Raw genomic sequence first — 8,613 nt, 5'->3', positions numbered from 1 at the left:
GACCTCAGATTGTTTCCCTGCCTATAGAGAGTTTAACAAGTCCCTAGACCCTAGCAGAAGACAGTGTCTCTATTCTTTGAATCATATAAGATACACGGTATCTGGGCTGAGGGACACTAGGAAAAGTGAGGATCCAGATATCACAATTTTTAAGATTTTAGAAAATGAATGCTAAGACCTTTCAAACCCTCTTCTCCTACAAAACTGAAGAACGTTAGCCAATATCATCAAAACAGGAGACTAAAATATTCTTCTCTAGAGAAAATTGCCAATTTAAAAGACAGACATAAATATATTGACATTGAAGATTTGCCAATAAAATCACCCATCAAAATCATCCTAAAATAAAACCCAAAGTCATTAAGTCCCACTCACAGGTCCAGAACTTCTAATTGACTTTTAAGTACTCCACTCATAATCATAAGCAATAACCAAGGATTACCAGACATTTGGCAGAAGTTTCTAAAATGACAGAAACAAAAAGAAAAAAAAACTAAACTAAAGCAACTTGGAAGAAGTAGGAGAAAAAAAAAAATCATTGGTACACTGCACTGGACAAAATAGTGTCCTTTCCACCAATATGCTCACATGTGTATTGGTTTCCTAGGGTTGCCATAAAAAAAGTACCACAAATGGGTTGGCTTAAAACAACATAAATTTATTGTCTCACATTTCTGGAGATCAAAAATCTGAAATCGAGATGGCAGGATGGCTATTTTCCCTCTGGAGCTTCCAGGGGAGGATATTTCTTCACCTCTTCCAGCTTCTATGGGTTCCAGCCATTCCCTTTAGCACCACTTCAGTCTCTGGTTAGGTCTTTACATGGCCTTCTCCTCCTTCTCTGTGTTTGTGTCTTCTCTTCTTCCTCTCATAAGGACACTTGTTGGATTTATGGACTGAGCAGGTAATGCAGGATAATTATAAAGAGTATGTTAAGATTCCTAACTTAATTACATCTGTAAATACCCATTTGTCAAATAAAATCACAGTCACAGGTTTTGGGCATTAAGATGTAAATACATTGATTTGGAGGCCACTACTCAACTCATTGCAAAGTCTTAATCCCTGGAACCTATGAATATGTTACCTTACATACAAGAGGGAAATTGCAGATGTGATTAAGTTAAGGATCTTAAGATGAGAACATTTTCCTGGATTGTTCATGCTGTCCCAATATAATCACAAGGGTTCTTAAAAGAAGGAGGTAGAAAGGCCACAGTCAGAGAAAAAGATAACAACAGAACCAGAGGAAGAAGAGATGTGACAACAGAAGCAGAAGTGAGACTGATGTGTGGACCACAAGCCAAGGTGTACAGGTGGCTTCTAGAAGCTGGAAAAGGCAGGGAAACAGATTCTGCTCTAGAGTTTCCAGAAGGAACCCAGCTTTGCCAACCCACTGTAGACTTCTGAACTCCAGAACTGTAAGATGTAAATGTGTGATGTTTTAAGACACAAAAATTATAGAATTTTTTTAACAGGTGTAATAGGAAACTGATACATATTGATGACAGGAGAAGATAGCACATCCTTAAAATTAAAACAAGATATGTCATTTTTTAAAAAGCATGCAAAAAACATATAAAAGAGCTCTTAGAAATCATATCCACACATACACATGTATATCATCAAAAATGAAAAACTCAGTAGCAACCTATAAAAATGTAATTAGAGAAGAAAGCATACAAATAGATCAGAACAATCACAAAACTTGAAGGATCAGAAAACTGATTCAACATCCACAAAATAGGAGTTCCAGAAAGGAGGAAAAAAAAAGAAAGACAGGAAATTAATGAAATAATTTGAAAATGTTTTTCTACAAATGAAATCATGGGTTTTTATACAGAGATGGTCTGCGGAGTGTCTAGACCAATTGGTGAAAATATACCCAAATCTGGTCACATCACCATAAAATTTCCAAACACGACAAAGAAAGAAAAGTTTCTAAAACATATCAGAGGAAAAATAAATAGATTCATATACAATGTGTCTGGAATTATGGTATTTCAGATGATACAGTAGTAACAATGGAAGCTAGAAAACAATGGGGAAATATCTTTAATTGTCTGAAAGAAAAGTATTTCTCACTTATACTTTAATACCTAGCCACACTATCAGAGTAGGATAAAGCTATTTCAAAAGAGGGGAATTCTCATAAAATTCACATTACCTCATACATACATTTTTTTCATAAAAAGGGTGCAGGAATTTGTGCTCCCCTGGACAAGAAGGTAAATCAGAACTGAGAAATACACAAGATTCGGAAAATGGGGCTTCTGCACAGAAACAGAATAAGGAAAAGACAATCCTTGGGATGAAGTTCAATGGGATCAGTTGAGCAACCATTCCAGATTGGACTAAGTCAGGGGTCAGTGGAGATACAATGTAAAAAAAATAAATTGATAGCATTTCTCACTCATCTGAGGAGATTTAGGAAAATGGTGAGATTTAGAACTGGATTCATGATAAACACGTAGAAAGCTAAGCAAATGGGAACTCATAGAAGCAGAAAGTAGAGTGGTAGTTACCAGAGGCTGGGAGGTAGGGGGAGTAGGGGGAGTAGGAAGATGTTTATCAAAGTGCACAAAGTTTTAGTTAGGAAGAACACATTTCTTGTACAGTCTGATGACCATATTTAGTAATGTATATTTCAAAATTACTAAGAGTAAATTCCATATGCTCTCTTTACTGCAAAAAATAATAAATATTTGATGTGATGGATATGTTAATTAGCTTGATTTACTTATTTTACATTGTACACAAATATCACAAAGTGGGGGCAGGATTGGCAGTAGTGGGAAACTGCCACGGGAGGGAAGGGCTACACCACATCAGCAAGGATACCTGCATAATGAAGATTTGTTTGCCTAACCCTGAATTATAATCCATATCTTTAAAATAAAAAATAAAATAATAAAATAATAAAAGATAAAAATAATAAAATAAATATCAAGAAAATAAATAAATAAATATTACACCACCACTTTGTACCACGTGTGTGTGTGTGTGTAAAACATATATATGTAGATATATAATTTGTCAACTTACAATAAAATTTTTAAAAATAAAACTAAGCCAATGAAGGAAAAGGCAAGTAAGGAAAAGGAAGATAATCACTGTATACTTTATAATTTAGGATTGAATGACACTGTGCGCCATAATAATGTAAAAGCTCTCTGTTTACCTAAGCATCATTTTGAGAGATCCATATTGGGAACAGAAATGAAAGGAAAGTACTTGGTGTGCAGGGGTGGGGATAAAAGTCACAAATAATGTCTAAAATTTTTTAAAATTAAGAAGTAACAATATAGGTATTACACAGAGTGTACCCAAAAAAGTATACACATTTTAAGAAAGGAAAAATATATATAAAAATTGAATTACTCAATATATACTCATGACAAAAGATGAATACAAGTCATGTTTGACTTCTACAATTACACATTGCTACCATAATTCAATTCAACCTCGAAAAGTAATGTATAGATAACATCTCTTAAAATGTGTATACATTTTCTGGCACCTCTGGTGTTTATAAAATTGAAAGATAATACTGAAAGAATCAGCTAAAAGTTGTTAGAATTTTAGTGGGAAGATCATTTTAAGTTGTTCTGCAAAGTTCTTCATTGTATTCCTTTGCTGTATGTATTCTCTGTTGTATGCCTTTAGTCTACTGAATAGCACAGTTTGAATATGAGCAAAGAAGTCTCAGATTCCAAGACTTGCTGAAGGTTATTGCATAAAACTAAGAGAAACAATCCTGGATGAGCTTAATCTTTCTAAGTGGTTTTCTCCAGCTGTGAAATATATTTATGACTTTCGATTCCTTTCTTTTCTTCATTTTTAAATTCCAAGCAAGACACACCTTAAAGAAAGCAATTACCAAAAATAACCCTCCATCGTGTTATCAAATGACTTAAATTATCCTGAAAAAATGTAGCACATTTCTTTATATGCCATCACAACCAGCTATAACCTGTTTGTTCAAGTCTGAAAATGTATGCAATCTATCAACAAATAATTGTACATATTAAATGAATTAAAATATTTCTTCAGGATTTTTATGAGCATCTACAGACATCAAAATATTACATTTCTCAAATGTAGCCTACAAAATTTATGTCATGTGCTGAATATTTATTTTGTGATTTAACCTCATCCAGTTTTCCAACCTCATATTGATTAAGCCACCTGATATGCTTCTGGATTATCTACCTGAGATGATAACGTGTGAGGAATCAACAATTCATTTTAATGTTTTCAAAGGAAACCACAAATAGAAAAACAAACCAACTAATGTGTTCTAAGGTAAAAAGCAGAGGACTTATTTAGGTACAATATAATTTTTGGTGGAATCATCTTCTCTGCTCTTCTAGGTTAACCTGTACAATTGAGGGTAGTTGATAATAAGAACTGCATCCTGTCTCACCATGGCTTCCAAGTGCAGAAGTAGATAGTGCTTTGATAGGCATTAATGGGTCCTATACTAACCACTAACCTTCGCTGCTGCTAATTATCATTGCATAGTTTGTCTTTTCTCAGAACACAATCCAGGGCATTTGCATCAGTTATTTTGCCTATACCTTAGACTAAGGTCCCTCATCAGTCTGTTCATCTATTTCGAGGGCTTGCAGTACTACATTTTCTGGTTAGTAGCCAACTGGTTAACTTGCTTTCTCTGCCCAAGGCAGTGAAGACTTCCTGTGACACTTCTGTACTCTCATTTCTTCCTTCTGTGGTGAGGAATCTGTTCCTCCATTTTCCACCTCATTGGTTGCTCCTCCCCTGTGGAAAAACAGTGGCCAGTCCATTGGTCCCCATCACCAATGGGTCCCTCAAAAGTAAGATGGGGCCAGGGATGGTGGCTCACTCTCATAATCCCAATACTTTGGGAGGCCGAGGTGAAAGAATTTCCTGAGCCCAGGAGTTCAAGACCAGCCTGGGCAACTTGGTGAGACCTCGTCTGTACAATAAATAAAAAAATTAGCCAAGCATGGTGGCACACACCTGTGGTTCCAGCTTTTTGGAAGGCTGAGATGGAAGGATCACCTGACCCCAGTAGATGGAGGATTGGAGGATGTGGTGGCATGAGACTCTGACTCAAAAAAAAAAAAAAAGCAAGATGGCTTTTTTGAATCAGGCTTAACTTTGTCAGCCTACTGTCTTCAGTTCAAGGACAAGGAATAGGAAACTTCATTTTGCATAGTCTAGCACTAATAGGAAGTTTTATATGTAACAAAGCTGATACTTTGCCCAAACTAGTTTTCTCTGTACACAAGTTATTCATCAGAACCCCTAGGGCAAGGAGGGGGATGGATTATGAAGGGTAAGATTCCAACACTGAACCCCACCCTGGACTGCCAACAATTACTGTAAGATTAAGATATGCTGAGGGCCGAATCAATTCCTGAAGGAAAACTCCTTCCAGCCAAAGCCTGCCATAACTCAGTTAACCTATAAGGCAAATATGAGTTCCCTCCCCCAAAACAGCATTAAAAAGTGGCTCCACCGTGTTTGTCTGGTGCTGGTTTCATGAGTGTGCCCTGGGAATTTCAGACAATATGCTGGTGCTAAAGTAGCAACTGGAATCTTTTACCCGGGCGGCTGGACTCAGACTCCGTTCTGGCATCTGGCCCAGTGTATCAAAATTGTGGTTTTCAGCCCATTTTGGAAGCTGCTTCGCTAAGCCATGTGACAACCCCAAAAGTTGGTCTGGCACCAGAAGACTTCATCAGATTGAGAACTTGAGAGCCCTCAAGTCGGCTGTTTTTGTATTGATGCCTCCTTCCCGTAATCATTAACAGAAGGTGAGAGGGCTGCAGTTGGAACACACCTCACACCTATTATGCAGTTTGTGTTTATGTCTCTGAACCCTCGTAAATCTCCTGGGCTCTGAGCACTTGCCTACTCAAATAAAAGCTTTTTCTCTGGAGAAAACTCCAGTAAGAGTTGGAGTTATTAGACCAGCTCAACAAACTTACCTGGAAGGAGCACATGGCATGGCTACAGATTTGTCAGAAAGATTTAAGAGTATCAGCTTATTTACTGATTTTTAACACTAGCAGAAACTGAAGCTGTGAATACTCTCCACATAGCCATCTGGTGGTCCCCTTGAAAATTGTGCAAATCATGTGGCACATACTAGTGCAATGTAGTAGGTATAAGTTATGGCACATTTCCAGTTGAAAAGTGTCAAATTAGTAGATGTTGTCGATGCTGACAGCTCTCAACCTGATGGTTCATTGATTCTACTGTTGTGAGAGATTCCTTGTCTCTTAAAACAGCCACACAACCATTACTGAATGCCTACTATGCACTCAACCCAGTGGAATCGAATGCCTACTATGCTCTCAGCTCTGTGGTAGTCAATGACAATTGCAACAAAATGATTCATACTCCTTGATTTAACAAATGTCTTGTAATCTAATCAATGCCTGACAAGGTACATCAGACCATTAGAAAGCAAAAGTAAATAAAGTGATAAATGTTGTGGTAGGAATCTCAGATGATGTAGGAATGGGGCAGAGAGAGACCTTAATATAAGTAACTCCTGAAGTCATATGACCTAGTGGATGGTAGGTATGCTTGGATAAGTGGAAGGAGAGAAAAGAAAGTTCTGGGCATGGAGGCAATGTTTCTCAAGAAACTGAAATACAATTATGCAGGCCCTTATGAAAAAGGAGAGTGAAAAGTTGTCCTGCCTGGGGGAGAATGAGCATAAGGAAATAGAATGAACTTAACCAGAAATGAACACTATGGACAACTCCTAAAAAAAGGATTTTAGAAGTCAAGCCAAAGAGTTTAAAATTGATGTGAGACTAAATGAGAAATTATTGAAAGATTTCCATCAGGAAAGTGAAAATATTAAGGTAAAGTTTAAATGTGACTTACCTCAGTATGAAGACTGAGACATAAGTAAACACCAAATGGCATTTGTTTCCTGGCCAGACATAATAAACTCCATTTTTTTTTTTTTTTTGAATCAGGGTCTTCAGCCTCGACTTCCTAGGCTCTGGTGATCCTTCCGCCTCAGCCTCTTGAGTAGCTGGGAAGACAGGTAGGTGTGTGCCCCCACACCTGGCTAATTTTTTTTTTTTTTTTGAGTTGATGTCTCAATTTGTCGCCCAGGCTGGAGTGCAGCAGCAGGCTCACAGCTATTGCAGCCTTGACCTTCTGCCTCAGCCTTCCAAGTAGCTGGAATTACAGACATGTGCCACCATGCCCAGCTGATTTTTTTATTTATCATAGAGACGAGGTCTCATCATGTTGCCCAGGCTGGTCTCGAATCTGTGAGCTCAGACAGTCCTCCCTCCTCCACCTCCCAAAGTGCTGGGATTACAGGCATGAGCCACTGAGCCTGTCTCTAATTTTTTTAAAAAAATATTTTGTAGAGACGAAGTCTCATTGTGTTGCCCAGGCTATCAAACTCCACTCTAACGTGCTCCCCTGCACAAGGAGAACAGCAACCAATGGTTGGACCTATGTACAACAACCTCAAATACAAAGACAGCATCATCTGCTTTTGCTGATTTTTGACTGACATATGTTCCCTGAAGGACATTTATGACATTACAACATTAAGTATAGTTATGCAGACCAACAATTAGAATAAGATCAATGCATTCAATTCTAAATGATATTTCCCTTGAAGTTTTCATTGTTCTATTTGAGTAAAAACCTCCATGAAGAGCAAATTTGTTTTTTTCATTATGAACAGCCCAGTGATCATAAATATCACTCAAAAAAATGTAAGTGCTGATTCTTGAAGTAGCTTTCTAGATAACACTAAAACCAATTAACAATTCATGAACTGACAAAGTTGCTTTATTTTGCAAAATTTAGGAAAAAAATGTTTGAAAAGGAGTATTAAAAAAATCAGTATTCTCAATATATATTTCAATTTGGTGTGTTTTGCTTACCCTGTGGTCAACAGTGGCACCTCTTGTTTGTCAATGATTGTTTTTACTTATATTCCCTCATTCCAAAATGACAGAATGAATAATACTTGCAAAATTCCACTTCCTTCTTTAGATCCGGGGATTTTTCTTATTTTAATTTTTATGGGATTGTTGGGAAGATATTGGTCAAGAGATAAAGCACTTTCTACAAACACTTTATGAAGCTTCTTCAATCTTAAATTTTAGAACAAGTCAATGAAAACTTTTAACTTTCGTGACTGTGGAAGTTTCAAAGGCAAGGCATCATCTTTTTCCAACTCCTGCTCTTTCTCCTGGATGATCACTGGTGTCTCCTCTGCTACTCGAGGTCTGTCATTCCTGTGGGTTTTTCTGGCTACTAAAGGACAGCAGGCCATCCAGAATGCCATTCTCCACCCCCTCCTGAGAGCCAGTAGTCACAGGCCCGTACTCTGTTCCACACATGTAGCATCCAGGTGGAATCTAAAATAGAATGGATGGGGACCCAGTTATGTACAAAGTCACCTCTGGTCTTCTGTTCTATCATGAGAGTTAAGACCAGCTGGGGTGCTTCTGGTATCAGTTTCCAGTACATAAGTCTCTGTGATCTGCAACAGAAATTCTTACAACAGGGCCCTTAGAAGTCTCGTTCTCTGATGGGTTGCCAGAAGCAGAGTCCAAGGCATATCTCTGCAGGCAG

Source organism: Carlito syrichta, unplaced genomic scaffold (assembly GCF_000164805.1).
Source record: "Carlito syrichta isolate Samal-C Ts95f unplaced genomic scaffold, Tarsius_syrichta-2.0.1 Scaffold307112, whole genome shotgun sequence".
Classification (NCBI taxonomy): Eukaryota; Metazoa; Chordata; class Mammalia; order Primates; family Tarsiidae; genus Carlito; species Carlito syrichta.
Note: the sequence above shows the minus strand (reverse complement) of the source record.